This window comes from Triturus cristatus, chromosome 3_2 (genome assembly GCF_964204655.1).
Source record: "Triturus cristatus chromosome 3_2, aTriCri1.1, whole genome shotgun sequence".
Classification (NCBI taxonomy): domain Eukaryota; kingdom Metazoa; phylum Chordata; class Amphibia; order Caudata; family Salamandridae; genus Triturus; species Triturus cristatus.
Genome location: NC_140584.1, coordinates 12,337,881 through 12,356,535, shown reverse-complemented (window position 1 = coordinate 12,356,535; position 18,655 = coordinate 12,337,881). Strand labels below are relative to the sequence as shown.

At 44.8% G+C, this 18,655-nt stretch overlaps 1 protein-coding gene and 3 pseudogenes across 3 annotated transcripts in view; 1 reads left to right on the top strand and 3 right to left on the bottom strand.

Annotated features, from left to right (window-relative positions):
• The window catches only part of LOC146856679 (receptor-interacting serine/threonine-protein kinase 3-like), a 1,419,725-nt gene that overhangs the window by 25,738 nt on the left and 1,375,332 nt on the right, over positions 1 to 18,655 (top strand). The gene's annotated exons all lie outside the window — the stretch shown is intronic.
• On the bottom strand, positions 850 to 5,200 carry LOC146856687 (uncharacterized; annotated as a pseudogene).
• On the bottom strand, positions 6,830 to 7,827 carry LOC146856686 (uncharacterized; annotated as a pseudogene).
• The window catches only part of LOC146856685 (uncharacterized), a 65,837-nt pseudogene continuing 57,027 nt past the window's right edge, over positions 9,846 to 18,655 (bottom strand).

The following is an 18,655-nucleotide window of genomic DNA, read 5'->3' as shown; positions in this document are numbered from 1 at the left end:
TCATATTGGCGGAAACCTCCTCAGTGGTTTTCCTGTTCTCATAGTTATTAGCAACATTTTACACACATCTGTTTTCCTGTGAAGCAAGTGGTTATATTTTTGCCTAACGCTTTTTGGCCATGCTTATCTGACCTCTGACCTGTTGTTTCATCCATCATGTCTAGCATTGTGTAAGTGTGACATGTGGTTTTCAACTGAAGCAACTTATGAGCAGGGGCAAAACTTGCACCTGGGCCAGTCCATCCTGTGTGCGTGCTTAATCTAAGTGTCCATGCATTAGGAACATGGTTGCAAAAGACATGATTGACACCTTCCAGCTCGGTCTCTCTAGCAGATGGGCTTGTGGTTTTTGTAGTTCCAACATTTAAAACACTACTGGTTTCCAGAGTCTGGAAGAAGATATGATCTACGCTTCATGCAGTGGCTTATCTTTGTGACAGCAGGCCATTTCATGACCTTTCAACAAACTGTGTGACCTGATCAGTTCAGCTACACTCATTGTCCCTGTAACATGCATTTTCTGACCTATTTCTCGTGCAGAGGCCTGGGCCTGTATTTCTACTGAGGCCTAAAGCTGCTTTTAACTTGGAACTTCTGCATAGAAGTTGCAGACCTCAACTCTGTGTGTGTTTGCACAAAATGTATCCTATTTTTCCCTATATCATTCCCCCCCTCTAGTTGATTCTTCAACTACTTCTCCTCCTAATCTCCCACCCTCAAAGGGAATCTCCTCATATATAACACTTTGTTCTAAGACATCTATGGAGTTTTTCCTGACCACGAATGCTCCTCCCATGCTAGCTGTCATCTTTTTGCAACAGGTTAGTATCACCTGAAATACAAGGCACATCAAAAGCAATACAATAATTAGAGGCAACAAAGCCTTGAACAACCCCGACATCCAGGACGGCACCCAATCAAACCAGCCCTTGAACCACTCATCCGGAGCACCCCCCCTCTTCGACCATCTTCTTGTGGAGATCATGCAGTGTCCGAATGGCACCGGTCAATGTCCCGTTGTCTGCATCATTGGCTGGCACAAACGTGAAGCAGGCGGAGCCAATCTTCTTGCACACCCCTCCTCCGTGGCCGTCATTAAATCTAGAATGTATCTATGCTGCATCACCATTAATCTAAGGGCATGTAGTTCTTCCTTTATGGCATTGAAGCCATCTTCTGTGGCATTTATGGCCTTCATTAGCTCCCATCTTGTGATCTGGAGCCAGCGGGCAGTTGCTTTTGCCTGAAACAATGGTATAATGCTGCCAAAGAATAGCTGGGCATCATTAAAAAGTCTGTATTCTTGTGGAACATCTTTCCAGGTTGTGGTGCCAAAGTACTCAGCATTTCGTTTCTTCAAGTGGTGATGCAGCAGGGTCGTTGGACGGCTCATGGGATGGTCATGCAATGTCTTAATATCCACTCCTGGTATCACCAGGGAGGGGGTGTGCAGTGTGACCAGGGCACAGAGACCACTCCAGTTCGGGGGTAACTGTAGGTGGAGCCGGGCCCCACATTGCGAAAAGTGGTTCATCAGGCTGGCGGTGCCCCCTGCATGTCGGCATTGTCCGCGATGGTATTGCAGTTGAGGTTTCTTCCCAACTTTACTGTCCCATTTCCTCTAAAACAAAGAGAAAACTGTGTTAATTCTATTGCTACCCTAGGGTGTGTGTTAGTTCCTGTCCAGATATCTCTGTATGTTTGCATCCCATTTTTGCTGACATTGTCCTACTACCGTATCAAATTTTAAAGGGTTATTTGTTTTCGTGCCATTCCACAATGATATTGCTCTGCATACGAATGTGGCACCAGTGTGCCATTTATCATTGACCAATACAGATCCTGTAACATTGAGTACTGGCCTAGCTGTGCAGTCAGGGGGCAGAGGTTTGGCTGAATAGTTACTACATTCGGATGATGGATTAGACTTTCCTAAAAAGCCCCGCTGTATTATCCATTTTTCCCAAACTGCATAGTTTCTTTTCTGCCCTGCTTTCTTCATTCTTGATACGTCCTTCACTATGTCTTCATTTTCTGTCACAATTTGTAGGACCCCAGGGGTGGTGTCAAATAAGGTTGTATTGACTCGAGATGTTGCCGGACTAACATGCATTGGTTGTAGCTGTGCTTTTATTCTACATTAAAAAAAAAGGTGCAAAAGACCGTATGTAACATTCGGGGGTACCTCCTTGGGGTGATGCAATCTATCTACCGCAGTGGCATGGGGAATAAGGGAGCATATATACCAACTGGCATTGTTATGTTATGTTATGTTATGTTATGTTATGTTAACGGGTCTTGTAAAGCGCCTGTTTACACTAGAACAGTGTGTCCCCACGCTGCGGTGGGGCAGCAAGAGCAGATACTAGGTTTATGTGTGGGGGAACAGGAGAGACTTAAGCTTCTTCCTAAAGATACCTTCAACTGGTTCCAGTCGGAGGCACACCGGTAGTTTATTCCAGGATTGGGCCGCCAGAAGTCGAAAAGAGCGGCACCCCATCCTGGCTCTTTTTATCATGGGGACACAGAGTAAGCCCAGTCCCTCAGACCTGAGGCGATGGGTGGGAGTGTAGGGAGTGAGAAGGTTACGCAGGTAGGCAGGAGCGGTCCCCTGCATAATGCGGTAGCACACACATAATGCCTTAAAACGTGCTCGTTCCCGGATAGGGAGCCAGTGTAAGGAGGCAAGAGCCGGCTTAGAGGGAGCTCTCATAGGGCGCTTCAGGACTAGACGGGCCGCTGCGTTCTGAACGCATTGGAGTCTCTGTGTGCATCTTTCTGTAGCCCCCAGGAGGACGTTCCCATAATCAAGACGGGAAGTTACAAGTGCGTGAATCATGGTCTTCCTGGCCGCAGTGGGTAATATGTCAAGGGTTTTCCTGAGTCTTTTTAGAACTCCATAACATGTGCCAGCAACCCGTCTGGTGTGGTAATCAAACGAGAGGTGGGTGTCAATCCAGACCCCAAGATTTTTTGCCTGGGCACAAGGTATAGGAGTAGGGCCCAAGTCCTGCGGCCACCACGCAGACGACCAGACAGAAGGGGCTTTCCCCACTATCAACAACTCGGTCTTATTGCCATTGAGTTTTAAACAGTTTATGTCCATCCAGTCTGCAAGTTCTTGGAGGCACGCCACCAGGTTGGGAGCTGCCGATTGTTGGTCTTGAGTCAAGGACACAACCAACTGGGTGTCATCGGCATAGGACACCACTCCAATCCCAAAGCCTTCAGCAATCTCAGCCAAGGGAGCCACGTAAAGATTAAAAAGGGTGGGGCTTAGGATTGAGCCCTGGGGGACTCCCTGCTGCAGTGCCATTACTTTAGAATAGAATTTCCCCTGCCTCACCTGGAAGCTACGATTGTTCAGAAAAGAAGTGAGCCAACCCAAGGCCTTCCCGGATACACCTCCCCTCTTCAGACGATCAACCAATATCTTATGGGCCACAGTGTCAAAGGCCGCACTGAGGTCGAGCAGGATCAGGGCGGCAGTCTGGCCCGCGTCCACAAATTGCCGGATGGTCTCAGTGGCCAGAAGGAGGGCGGACTCTGTCGAATGACATGAGCGGAAGCCCGACTGGGTGGGATGAAGAAGATGGAATTTCTCAATGTGCGCCGTGAGCTGCTGGTTGACCACTTTCTCTGCGATCTTGGCAAAGTAGGGAAGAAGGGAGATAGGTCGAAGGTTTTCAAGGCGCTCAAGGCCTAGGTGCGGTTTTTTTGGGAGGGGGAGAACAACTGCCTCCTTCCAGCAGTTAGGGACTGTGCTAGTCTCAAATGAGATCTCCAGGAGATACCTGATGAAGGGTTCCAGAGCTTCTAAGCATCCCTCAAGTTTTTTCGGGGAGGCCTGGTCTTTGGGAGATCCTGACTTTACACTCCGGCAGATTTTTATCAGAGTTTCAGGGGAAGGAACTAAACAGTTCTCAAGCCTTTCCTCCTGTGCTACAATTATATGGCGAGATGTAGCCCATCTGTCTTGGTCAGCCAGAGCTACAACAGGAAAGGAAGAGTAGATTGTTATTACCTTCTCGGAGAAGAATTCCGCTATTTGGTTACAGCGTTCGGCTGAACCTACGACAGACGCTGCTATAGAGTCTATAGAGGAAATCTCTCTATAGACCTTGAATAATTCTCTAGTGGAATTTTCCGCAGATCTGATTCTTTCTTGGTAATATTCAGCCTTGATTTTCCTGATAAGCCTATGATAGGCTTTCAGCGATGTTTTGTATTAATTTCTCCCTTGCATAGAGAAGTTCTTCCTCCATAATCTTTCCACGCGTTTACACTCTGCCTTAGCAATTCTCAGGGCATTATTGAACCAAGGGGCAGATTTTTTGGTTCTGGCTAGTGTTTTACCTGCCCAGGGGGCAGTTATATTAAGAGCTTCTTCTATCCTCCCGTCCAATTCAAGACAGGCACTATCGGCGTCCTTACCCCCGGGCGGGCCCCCCCTCAGGAGGGCACTCTTAAACCTGTCTGGGGAGAAGCCAGCCCATTTCCGGCAAGCTAAACTCTCATATGAGTATTCTTTCACCTTCGGGATGGAGGTCCGGAGCATGAAAGGGACTAAATAGTGGTCCGTCCAGATCAAAGGCAGGGGGGTGCTGACCATCACCTCCTCCCAGTTGGTAAAAATAGGGTCAAGTAAATGGCCCTTCTGATGGGTAGGGCCCGTAGCACTGAGTTGAAGTTGCAGTGTCACTAGCTCCTGGCGCAAAGCTTGTGCCATTGTGCAACCGGCATCCTCCAGATGTAAATTGAGATCGCCAAGCACAATGAGCTTGCTATAGCGGAGAGCAGGTAGGGTGAGTTAGTCAACCAAACTTGATACAAACCGGGATGAATACCCCGGAGGCCTGTATGCCAGGAGGCCTTTAACAATACACTTGCTATCAATCATGATAGTAAACAGACCGGCCTCACAGTCAGTAATGGCAATAGGCTCAAGCTTGCACTGAATATCGTGTTTAAAAATTATAGCCACGCCGCCTCCCCTACCGGAGTCCCTGTCAATATGGTTAATAGAATACCCTACTGGCAGTGCTTCGAGGAGTTCAGGAGCAGAGTCCTCGTCCAGCCAGGTTTCGGTGAGAAACATAATATCGACCTGATTGTCAGTCAGGAGGTCGTAGATCTCTAGTCTATGTTTCTTGAGGGAGCGGCAGTTAAGAAGACCGCAGGTTAGAGTGGGTGAGCCCATCTTTCCCTCCAGCGTGGTGTTAAATTTAAAGGGACAGTGATTACAGGCTCTAGTTAGGCCATCGGCGTACATAGAATGAGTGCAAGTATCAGCAGTTTTGGGGCAAAGAGCAAGAAGGCTTTGACTATTGTAGTATAATTCCCTGCTAAAACTACCATTTGTAGCATTAGTTGTAGATTGGCCTATACTATGCATGTGCTGGTACCAACTATTTTCAAGCAGAGCATTGTGGAGAGGGTGATGATCAGTATAATTTTCAACACTTCTACGCATGCACATGATATCTAATGTAGAGAAAAAATCGAAATAGACTACTGCTATCATCATCAATATTAACGCACCGAGGAGGAAAAAGAAAAGAAAAGTACATATCTTAAAATAGGTGTCTGTTGAAGCTGAAGCTTTGGAGGGAGGCTTTACTCCGGTTGCTTCTCCTGTTCTCCCCCCTCCTTTTCCTGCTCGGTGTCCGAAAGGATAAATGGCAAGGCCGGCGCTAGGCGTATGACCCTCAGAGGGTACCATGGCTTATGTCCTTGAACTTTCACCGCAGTAGCTGTGCTGTGAGTTACTGGGAAGGGTCCATTGAATTTGCTGTCCTTCCGGGTGGATAAAGTTCTTTGTGTACACTAAAGTTCCAACTGGCAAAGGTGGTGTTCGGTCATCTGCTGGAAGTGCGTTGGCGCGCTTATCTGCTGCCAGGGTGACTTGTTTAGAGAAAAACTTTGTGGCTTTTGTTAGCTGTGCAATATAGTTAGACATTTCAGTTTGAACAACTTCAGGTGCACTTTCAGTTTGCAACTTTTGTCTAGTTGGGGGCACAAATGTACTCGTAAGCTTCCCAGTCACTATTTGGTGTGGGGTCAAATGGTGATCTGACCCTGGGGTATTTCTGAGAGCAAATAATGCTAATGGGAGACAGTACAACCAGTTATTTTTCAAGGTGACACACAGTTTACTCTATTTGCTTTTGAGGAGGCCATTAAGGCGTTCCACAATACCATTACTTTGAGGGTGATAAGCTGATAAAAGCCTGTGTGTAATTCCTAGCAAGGTGGTAAGATGGGAAAAGATGTTATTCACAAAGTGTGTGCCATTGTCTGGTCTGATCCCTTCGGGAATTCCCCATCTCGGAATAACCTCACGGATCAGAAAGGTGGCAGCAGACTTGGCATCACAGTGCACACAAGGGCCTGCTTCGATCCACCTTGCAAATGGACAGACTACAACTATGAGATACCGGTAACGGTTGCATCTGTCAATCATATCAACATAATCAATGTGCAACTCCTTGAAGGGTCCTTGTGGTCGGGGTATTGTAGAAACTATTACCTTGAAGGTGGGATTTGGGGAATACTGCTGACACACGGTGCATGTGTATAGATAGGTACATTGTGATCATCTCATGTAAGTTGGGGACAAACCAATCCTGGCGTATCTGGAGGGACATGTTGTCTCTGGCAGTGTGTGATGGAAAATGTAGCTGGTTCAAGGCTATAAGTAATAGCGCATGGGGCATGACAGGCTTCGCTGTGGATATCTGTCTGTATATTATATTTGTACCTGTCTGTGTGCATCCCCTAGATTCCCACAACTGCTTTTCATGGTCTGGAGCATTTTCCTGTATCTCTCTTAGATGTAGGTGAGCTGTTTCTGTATAATGCCTAGAAGGGTCCAGGGGATCATAAGATGCATCTGTGTCGCTGGCTGCTGTGTCAGTCGTAAATAGAATTGTGGCAGGTACATTGTTTAGAGGGAGTTTCGCTGCTTCCTTGGCTGCCCAATCAGCCAAGGCATTTCCACTGGACACAAAGTCTTGAGAATTGGTGTGAGCTGCGCATTTTACTACAGTGACTCCATGTGGTAGAGCTAGAGCTACAATCAGGTCTTTTAAAAGAGGGCGATGCATGACAGGACTTCCATCGGATTTCAGGAATCCCCGTCTGCTCCACCGCATAATGCTGGAATGCACTGTTGTAGTGACGTAGGCGTAATCAGAATACACTGTAATTGTTTCACCTTCACCCTGTTTAAGGCCGCCACCAGTGCTACTAGCTCAGCAGCTTGAGCAGTATAATGGGATGGCAAAGTTATCTGTTCTGTTATCTGCAAAGTATCTGAAGACTCATGCTGCATGGCTCTGACCACTGCTGCCCTTGTATGTCCTATTCCTGTGTCCTGATCTATTGTGGAAGATCCATCTAAAAAATATACAACGCTCCCTGGAATGGGGTCTTTTCTTGCTTGGCTACACTCATCTGGAGTATATGTTGCACAGTCATGGGGGTCACTATCTGCACCTTCAATTGGGGGTGCAAAGAAAGTAGCAGGGTTGACTGTATGACGACTACCTTGAGAAATGGTAGTGATAAAATTATCTCCTAGCCTGATACTCTCTGTGTTGTTAGTGTCGTCTTAGCCTTCTGAATTATTGCAAACACTGCATGTTCTGCATACAGCGTCAGAGGTGAACCCATTACAATGGGGGCACTTTTCTCAATTGCAAAGGCTGCGGTTGCCAAAGCTTGCTCGCAGGGGTAATGGCCTTTCATAACAGGATCAAGTAGGCCACTAAAGTATGCAATTGGTTTGTGGCCTAAAGGATACTTTTGGGTGAGGACAGCCGTCATCACCTGGCCATTGCAGTGGCAAAAAAGGAAAAACTCTTTAGTGTAGTCTGGTGCTCCTAACCCTGGTGCATTTGTGGCCTAAAGGATACTTTTGGGTGAGGACAGCCGTCATCACCTGGCCATTGCAGTGGCAAAAAAAGAAAAACTCTTTAGTGTAGTCTGGTGTTCCTAACACTGGTGCATTTGTTATCTCTGTCTTTAGTTTTTTAAATGTTTCTCGCATTTCTGCAGTCCATGTTATTCTGTCTTGCTGTGTCTTTGCCTGTTTGATAGCTGTGAGCAAAGGGGCTATCAGGGTGCTATAGTCAAAAACCCATTGTCTGACATAGTTGCATAGGCCCAAGAATTTTTGCATTTCCTTCACTGTCTCAGGCTCATTCATCTGTCTAATTGATGCTGCTCTTTCAGGTGTATCTCGGCGACCTGAGGCTGATAGCAATTGTCTCAAATAATGGACTTCTTCCTGGCACTATTGTATTTTTTCTCTGTCTACTTTGTAGCCTCGTTTGGCGAGGGTGAAAAGCAGAGACACAGTGTCTTTTCTGCACTGTTCTTCAGTGGCACTACAAATTAGTAAGTCATCGACATACTGTAGCATTGTACTGTCACTTTGAAAATCATTGAGGTCATTCTTGACTGCTCTGTTGAAGACACTAGGGGACTCACAGTACCCCTGAGGTAGACGAGAATGGAGGTACAGAGAGCCACGAAATGAGAATGCAGTCAGGTAATGACTATCTGGGTGTTGTGGAATGCTAAAGAATGCATTTTTCAAGTCTATGACTGAGAAGTATTTAGCATCTTTGGGTATGTTAGTCAGGATAACGGAAGGGTCAGGTACGACAGGGAATTCTGGTATCACTATGTCATTAAGGGGGGAGCAGGTCTTGAATCATGCACCATGAATTACCCTTGGCCTTCCTGACAGGGTAAATTGGGGTGTTGCATGGGGATATACCTGGGTATATGACTCCCTGCTCTACTAAGGCCTGTATAACTGGGGCGATGTCCTCCTCTGCTTCTTTGGATAGAGGGTATTGCCTTACCCTTGGTAGTATTGCTCCTTCCTTCAAAGTTATTCTGAATGTGACTGCTGTGCGGACGAGGCTCACATTGTGGGGGCCTGTGGTCCACAAATCAGAGGGTACCTGCGCTAGGTCATTGTCCTTATTAGGACCAAAAACAATCTTTGGTATTGCAGACCTTGTTTCCACCGTAGGACGCAATGGAATACGGTCTTGAAAAACTAAAACTGATCTTGTGCGGTCATCAGCAAAAAAACTGGTCATCTGATATATCTTTTACTTTTATATTGCGGTCATGAAAAATGACACATGCCCACATCATACAGGTATAATCACTGGCCATCACCATCCCCGGGTGGAAGATATCTCCACAGCTTCCAGCTCCAGTAAGAGATCTTTACCTGACACTTCAGAATTCAACTTTTCTGACCAGGGGCTCTGGTGGCAGAACAGAAAGTTCCTTGGCAATTAAACTAGCTTTCCTTTTAGTTCTGGTGTTTCTGCTATGATAGTATACACTGTTCTAGTAAAGGCTGGGATGTCTATAGGCCTAGCTCTGGTTCGGTCACCGTCTGGGTGGTGAGTGACCATTGTCATGATACGTGTGCGAGATATTCCTGGCGTTGAGCAAACCATTGTCACAACCCCCTCAAAGTGGATGGACATGTTTAATTTTGCCATAACTTCACGTCCTAACAAGTTTGCTGGGGCCGTGGGGGAGAATAAGAGACTGCTGTTAACGTACTTCCCCTCTATCTCCATATCCACAGGTTTGGTGAATGGAACCCTCATCACTTCCCCGGAGAACCCCTGTGTGTCCATTGATAAATTTGACTGCGGGAGTCCTCTCTCGCGGATACAGGACCTGGTGGCCCCAGTATCAATGAGAAAGCTGTATTCCCTGTCATTTATGGCTACCGTCACAGTGGGTTCCTCGTCTGGCCTGTGAGTTATCGATAGTACCGGGCACATGAGACTACTCCGTGGGCACCTTCATTGAGCATATCCTCCCACATAATTTTGCTGAAAGGGGTTTCCTCCTCTGACTGTTACCCCACCTTGTAAGGTCTGGTGTTGTACAGTGGGCTGCACTGCCTGTTGCTGCCCATACTGCATTTGGGGCACGTGTTGTTGCACCTGTTGGGGCTGGAACTGTTGTTGAGGCTGCATTTGGGGCTGTGGAAGATCTATCACTTGGGGGCTCATGGCAGGCTGTGCCACAGTGCGACCAGGTGGTACCATTTGTTGGCCATATATTACCCCTGCCTGTTCGTTGTTCTTTTTGGTCCTACATTCTCTAATGAAATATCCTGGAATGTTACAGTAGTGGCATGTGTTTTGCCTATTTGCCCCAAACCTTCCTCGCCCTCCTTGCCCGTTCTTGCTATTAAATCTGGGGGCATATTGTTGGGGTTGTGAAGTGGTGTTTACAGGTGGCACGCCCAAAGATACTGCGGCCATCTGGGTAGCCGCAGTGGCAGTTCCTCCCTCTGTCCTCTTTGCTAGTTTCTGTTGTACTAATTTAGCTGCTGCTTTCTCAATTTTATCTTTCTCACTCTTTTCCTTGTCCTGTCTCCTTTAACAATGTATTATGGGAGCCTGTAGCTCAGTCCATGGTTTAGCTTCTAAGGCTACTATGTTGTCTAGTTTGTCCTGCACTTCAGCCGGTAATCCCTTCTTCACTATGTTATAGAATAGTATTGCATTTTGTCCAGTCACATCCCATCTCTCCCCTACCTCCTGTGTCCATTTCTCTTTCATTCTGCTTAGGAATTGTGCTGGGTCTTCATCTGGCTGCATTGTCTGTGCCATGAGAGGTCCAATGTCTGGCCTATCTGGGTACATTCGTCTTAGTTGTGTCCAAACAACACACCTTACTTTGTTGAAGTGTGCCCCATCACATTTTGAATTAGTCAATGTCACATCCTTTACTCCTGCTTTTATGAACAGTGTATCTGTTTCATCTCCTATAAGGGAGCTTAATAAACTTTTGATGTCGCCCATTGCAAGGGGAATCCCTGCTGTGCATTTTTCAAAAGCAGCTATCCACTTCCCGGCCCCTTCAGCAAGCGGTGGCAGCTGTTTTTAAAGATTTTCTTTATCCATCTGGGGCCATGGTATGTACTGGGGCGACCCTGAACCTTTCAATATTAAGGGAAGTTGTGACAGGACCATGTCCCTATGTCCAGTAGTGTGACGTGAGTCATACTGTCTGGCATATCTTTGCCATATTTTCAGGCTGTTCTTCATATAAGGATAATCCTACTCAGGATCCCCTATGCCGTGAAGGATGCACATCTCCGCATTTGCCATGTCTCGTGGCTCAAAAGAACCATCTTGTGGCCATGGTGTCATTTGTGGTGCTAGTCCCTCTGTCCAACCTGCTATATTGTCAGTAAAAGGGACAACATTGTACCAACTCTGTTCTTATTGGGCCACTATTTTATTGGGTGTCAGGTCACTGCCTGGGCGCAATGTGAGTAGGCGTGCTGTGTCTTTTCTCAGTGTCATTCTTCCCGTCATGTTAAATGTCCCCTGCTTCTCATAAGGGCGTGCATGCATTCCATCAAATCTCAATCTGTTTAACTCTCGCTGTCTCCTCTGTAAGGCCTCAGCAACCCTGTTGGTATCTCCCCCCTCACAGGCAAATTGTGACTGTTCTTTATCATAGTCGTTAATGATGGACATTCTTTTAACATGCTCTGTAACATCATCTAATGCCCCATCTGATCCTACGTAAGATCTGTCTGACTTCATGTCTTCTTCACCTAAGAGATTATGTGCATGGATGAAGTCCTCCGAGCTTTGTTGTTCCATCATCTGTGACCTGTCTAGTGTCCTCCGATGCCACAAGGGCACCTCCTCTTTTTCCCAGGTTGTTCTTGTGTCCATCTTCCCTTATCTTGACCCACATGTTATCGCCACCTTCCTCTATCAGCCTACAGCGTTCTGCAGGAGGTATTTTTGGTGTAAAGGCTAACTTTCCTGTCCTCCTCTCACTCTCCGGGCTTGAATTCCTTGGACTGCCGACTGTTTTCCTAGTAACACCTCCTCTCTATGTGTCCTTTGAATCTGATTTTGGGTGCTGACCTTCACTTTTTTATCTTTCTCGGTAAGTGCAGTTTCATCTTCTAAATGAAGTGTAACGGTAGCATCCACTGTTCCTACATATTTATTGTTGTCTCCCCCTGACATCTCCCGAGGTGTGCTAGCCATTCTTGGGCGTGGCATTAGCCAGACATAATCACTGTGTTTGGAAGATGATTCTCATGGTGGGCTACACTCAGGATCTGAATATCCTACAGCAGGCAGATGTGAGGAGGTGGAAGGTGAGTTTGATGTTTTAGCCTGCATTGTATACATGCCCTGAACCTTTGCAATGTTTAAACTTGCTTGTGCCTCTCGGTACGGGGGTGGAGGAGCTGAAGGAGAGAACTGGGGCCTTATCTCGGTCTCCTTCTCGTGTGTTTCACAAAATACCTTCCACTGATCTAAGATGGTCTTCCTTTTTTCAATTTCTTCCCATTATATTTGCTTTGTAAAACGGTGGCTATATGATCTAATGTTATGGTGTCAAATGAGCCCTTTTCAGGCCATGCATGTTCAAGTTTTGATGTTGCCTTATGCCACTCCTTACAATATTTCTCTATTTTGTCCTTGTCACCAGGGAACACCTTAACCATGTGTTCTAAAGGGGTCCCCATTATTTATGCAGTGCACTTTATCCCTGTTTAGTCCTATATTTGGGCCTAACTTGTCCCTGTTATAAGTGTTCACTCTTCCTAATGATATTGCTTATTTTCAGTTTCTATTCTACTTTCCACCTGATACCCTTATCTACCTAATTGGGTAGTATGGTAGATTTAAATCAGGCTATTCTCCTTGCTACTCATAGAGCTAATGAGTTAATGTCTTGGGGGACCTTCTGGGGGTGTCTCACAGTGGGGTGAACCACTGCAATAGGTTTTGTAGAATTCAAAACCAATTCTAATATCTTAAGTGTGGAAAGGTCCTGTTGAGAATCACCTGCAAGAAAATTAAGGACGTTCCTATCAAGTCTATCTGTTATTTCTTCTATGGTTTGTGAACCTTGAAAATAGCTGTTTAGTTCCTCATCTATACTATTTGATAATTCTTCTAGGCTCCAATCTGGAGGCTCTAAGGTTTGACTATAGTGATAATAATTGATAGCATCTGTATTTGTTGTGGAGTTCATGAGGTTACTATACACTACTCTTAATCACTGTAATGTGGAGGACAATGTCTTTGTGTTTACTTCTTTGGGACTGATCTTTTTAGTTATCTGACAGACGTTTTACTGTCACATCGATGTATGTTGTTAGGAGACCTAGTGGTGATGTATAATCAATACCTATGCGCTCACAAACCTCTGACATTAAAGTGTTATCTGATGGTATTGGGATTGCTGGCCAACCAGGTTCAGTACCGTTAGAAAGGGCCACAGGGAGACCGTCATAAAAATGGATGATTAATTCGGGAATCGGTTGTGGTTGGGTACCTGTGCGCCCTTGAGACATTTGTCTAAATGAAAAATCCTTTTCCTAAAACTCTGAAGTATTTCACACAGTTTAGAAATCCTAAGTAAACAGCACAAAACTACAAAATGACATTAATGTATGTCCTTACTTCTATTCATATCTGCATAGGCATATTAATGTACTCTAAAACTTCATACTAGGGCAAAACTACTACTACACTAGGGCAAAAACTACTACTACTGCTGCTGCTGCAGCTGGTCGCTTCTCCTGACCTCACAAGGAGGATATACTTCACTGCCTGTAACTACAAACTGTGACTTTCAGACTTAAAGTCTGAGATGACTTGAATTGTTCTGCTCTTACTCAGAAGTTCCAATGAACACCAGGTTTTCACCTGTTTCTTTGCCACAACGTCAGAACATACGCTGGCTGTCCAGATTCAAGTCCTATTCTTTCCTGACCACTTCTGGCCCTTTTAGCCAGGTTCCCTAGTACCTTCCGGACTTGCAACCAGAGCTCTAGTCCTTGTTATTGTGTCAGTGCAGAATCATGCATGCATTTCCCCACATATAAACATTAATAAAAAATAATAATACCATAAGACACATTATACTGTCAACATGCTACCTGTAAGGTATAAGGGACGACATTCTCACTGTTCTCACCTCCCAAGCCCCACCTGTCCCAGAGAAATGGGAAGACCTTTCTAACCGGCGTCTTCTTATCTTCTTTTAGTTGTGCAAAACCATGATGTTGAAGGAAATAGATCTCTGTAAAAATAACACAGGAGCAGGTTGACAATACAATATGGTTTATTGCATTAACCCCTTGTGTGCCCATGACGAGCTGGACTCGTCATGGGCCGCGGTTGCGCTGTGCCCATGACGAGTCCAGCTCGTCATGAACCCCGCCCGCTAATGTAACGGCCGGCACAGGGCGGGGAAAGGGCGTGGCACACAAGGGGTTAATCAGCTTGGGAGATCAGTAAGGCTCAGCAGAGACTGGAATCTGATGTCCAACGAACAGTTCAAAAGCAGTGGCTTATATACTCTAAAACCACAAGAGAAAAAAGTTACAAGCATAGGATTTACGTCACAAATGAGTAGATTAAAATCAGCAGTTACAAGAATTTCCTGAAAACAAAACACATATAGATATGGGCCACATGGCCCTCGCATCTCATATTGGCGGAAACCTCCTCGGTGGTTTTCCGGTTCTCATAGTTATTAGCAACATTTTACACACATCTGTTTTCCTGTGACGCAAGTGGTTATAATTTTGCCTAACGCTTTTTGGCCATGCTTATCTGACCTCTGACCTGTGGTTTCATCCATCATGCCTAGCATTGTGTAAGTGTGACGTGGTTTTCAACTGAAGCGACTTATGAGCAGGGGCAAAACTTGCACCTGGGCCAGTCCATCCTGTGTGCGTGCTTAATCTATGTGTGCATGCATTAGGAACATGGTCGCAAAAGACATGATTGACACCTTCCAGCTCGGTCTCTCTAGCAGATGGGTTTGTGGTTAGTGGTTTTTGTAGTTCCAACATTTAAAACACTGCTGGTTTCCTGAGTCTGGAAGAAGATATAATCTACTCTTCATGCAGTGGCTTATCTTTTTGACTGCAGGCCATTTCCTAACCTTTCAACAAACTGTGTGACCTGATAAGGTCAGCTACACTCATTGTCCCTGTAACATGCATTTTCTGACCTATTTCTCGTGCAGAGGCCTGGACCTGTATTTCTACTGAGGCCTAAAGCTGGTTTTAACTTGGAACTTCTGCATAGAAGTTGCAGACCTTAACTATGTGTGTGTTTGCACAAAATGTATCCTATTTTTCCCTATATCAGTTGGATCTTATTGCTGCCTACTGGTTTTACCCTCTCCAAAACCAAACCAACTATGCTACATATACACATGCATGCCCATATCATTGCTAATCTCCGGCCACTTCTACTTAACCGCTGCGCTGTTTCCTCGCTAACTCAAACTTTCTGTAAAATAGTTTATGAATTCCCCGCCTTATGTGCCCTTTGACCTCTCGCACACCGGATTCATATATGAGCCCGGCAGGAGCTTAGAAATAGACAACGGGTATTGTTCATGTAAATGTCTTTGGGTCTACCAAAACAGCAAATTCTGAATGGCAGGATCCCTGATTACCTTACCAGTATCCTCCAATGGGGTCAAAGAATAGTGGTTTAATTAACTTATTAAAAACGTGACCTTTCAATAGTACATTTTGCTTTGAAACATCTAATAAATAAGTCATAAATAACGGGAAAAATATGAATATACCCTGCGTAATTCAATCACCTACTCACACGCTCATCCAGTCCACGCACAGTGTTAGTCCTTTGTTTATGTTGTCTATTACTCTGTATAGGTGAAAACATGACTGCCATTTTACAACAACGATACTTTTGTTCGTCGGAGATTAAAATTGGCAAAAAATGACAGAATGTAAGAGTTTTATGAAAAGAAACACATTGGCATATTCTGCACAAACGGAGGTACGCCACTCGGTATATTAAATATTTATCAAATAGAGTGCTAGTATTTGTATTACCAGTGACACGTGATTTCAATAGAACAGAAATGTAATTAATCTTTTTGGATTTTTACATTGACTGCTATTTCTGTTCACTAAGTGTGTTTTCATCTGCTTTAGGGAGCAGTAACACTAATTCAAAATGGTAACCAGGGTGAGGTTAGTGAATGTCAGGCTTGACAACTACTAGTTTGAGAGGTGGCCAAGTTAAAACGTTAGAAAGGATGGATTTGTTGCTAGTCTAAGTGATAGGTGCTCCGATGGCTACGCTGCTGACCGCTTCTAAAATGCCTCCTGGCTGTGGTTGTAAAGGCATCAGGTCCTGCTTGTTGTGTGAGCCACTGAAAGTAAGCGGCGTTGGATAACTGAGCTCCGCAAAGCAGGTACTAAAAGATGAGGGTCTGGGTTATGGCACACACTAAGTTTGTTATGACCAAAATGCCAGGTCATGATTTATTTTTAGCATGTCCATATCATTTTCCACTTTATTTTCCACTGTTAACGAAGTGTCCCAAATGGTAATGTCCTTCAGTAGGCAAATAGCTCCCTTCCTTCTTTGTGGTTTGTTGGTATGTATGTACTATCGCAAACATTCTATATTCATTTTGTTTGGTTTACCATTTTACAAATGTCAATTTCTATGTTGTCATTAATGTCAAAGTTGTATGGCCCTTACTTCCTGTGGTGTCAACATTTTTAATTAGCTCTTCTAAAAAATGTAAAATCTTAAGAGCTCTGATCACCAGAGTTGTAGTCTTGATTTGCTTCATTTGAACAACACGATTAACTTACCTGATCATTACTATCTTCTATGACAGAAAAAGCCATGTCTGAAAACATGGTGCCCATAAGCTGTTCACAAACCCACTACTTTTTTTATTACTTTTTGACTTTATGCAGGACTTTTACCATGATGTACAGTACTCCACTTCCATCTGGCTAGGTTTGTGTTACAGATACAATATACACACATATCTGCTTTCATGGACCAACGTGACAACCTATGCATACGTAGCTTGACCAGCCCCTGTTGTTAGGTCTCGCCATGCGCTGTCTCTTCGAGACATGCTGTAACTACTGCATGAGCTTTCGGCACACCCCTCGCTTTTCATTCGTGCATTTGTGTGTCTTTTCAATTCCGGTTCTTTTGGGTGGTGAGTCCATCCCAATTGTCCCGCCTTTTGTGTTTTCGCTCGTGACCATGCTGTCTGGCCCGTTCACATTTTTCTATTTCTTTCTCCGAAGGGTTTTTATATTGTTTTCGACAGACTATTTTCCTATTTTATCTTGCCACGGGATTTGAAAAGATGTATTTTAGGGGTGGGCACGATTTTTGCGTGGGTTGAATCAAATGCAGTTCTTCTGACGGTGCGTGCTTTGTTTAAAGTTTTCCTGTAATATGTTCCATGTTGTTGATCGCAGTATTTGCACTATGTTTTTGTGCAGTTTCTCACATTCACTTCAGCGCTCCTAAGCTAACATTTAATTTTTTCTGTCGAGCCTGGGCAGCGTATGTGCTGCTGCAAATCCTGTAGTTTTGGAGGATGGCTGGTCAGCATTTGTACCCTCCCATGGCGACTGGTCCATTTACTTCGGATGCAACACAGTCTGTCTTCTTCAGTCTGTAAACACTCTTTTCTTCAATGGGTTTCTCCTACTGAAGGCACGACGTGCTTTCCTCGCCATACGTGCTTTCACTTTCAAGCAGTCCCGGACATTGGTGGCCGCTTATTTGAAGTGAAATAGGTCTTGCATTTACAAGAGTTTGAGCTATTGCCATTGTAAACGACAATAGATTAAACTCTTGTAAATGCGAGACCTATTGCATTGCAAATGCTTGTCGTTTCTTGTGCAGGATATTTTCCACCTTTTGTCTTCATGCTGATGTTTCAGATCGTTGCTATTTTGCTTATTTGTGGTAATGGTTCTGACATCATTCTGTTGCATGCTATTGTTCCTATGTCATCCTATGCTTGCATCAGACTTGTTATTCCATTTAGAGTCCTTTTGTAATTAATATAAAGACAGGAAATGTGTTACACCTGCTGCTCAGCCAGCATGACTGTGGTGACGGAATGTTGGTGAGTGTGTGAGTCAGTTGGTGGATGGGCTGAGCAGCAGGAAGGCTGCTCCTGGTGGAGCTCTGCTTAACAACTTATCCTGAATAAATCTACTTGAAGAACCTACATGGACTGGACCATCTTTTATTCACTGCAAGAGCTTAACACCTCACTTAACCACAGGTGAAAGCCCTGCAACATTGATATTTGGGAGAGCAATGATAACCAAGTTATCTCAATGGACCAACCAGAGAAAGAACAAGCATTTGCAATGCAATAGTGTTGCAGGGATTCTGCTTATACACAGAACTATGCTTAGAACCCCAGGACCTCAGTGAATTGTGGTGTACCAGAAACTCACCTCAGAACCCAGTATCCGGCTAGCATAAGTGTCCCATTCGTTATCCAAGATTTAGCTCAGAGATCCCAATGAATAGACAACCCAGAACAAGCTACTTAGTGTACTCTCAGGAATGGTGGGAATCGGAAATACCTGTTCGTATATTATTCTCACATCAGTCCACAACAATAATCAACAGAGACACGTTGTAAATAAAAGGGGTTTATTTTTATAGACCACGTGTCCTAAGATGCAGTACTTTGGCTAATACAAGCAGACAAATGATTAATATCAAAACCAGCAACATAGTTACAATACCATAGAATATAAAAGGGGTGATCATATTATAATGAC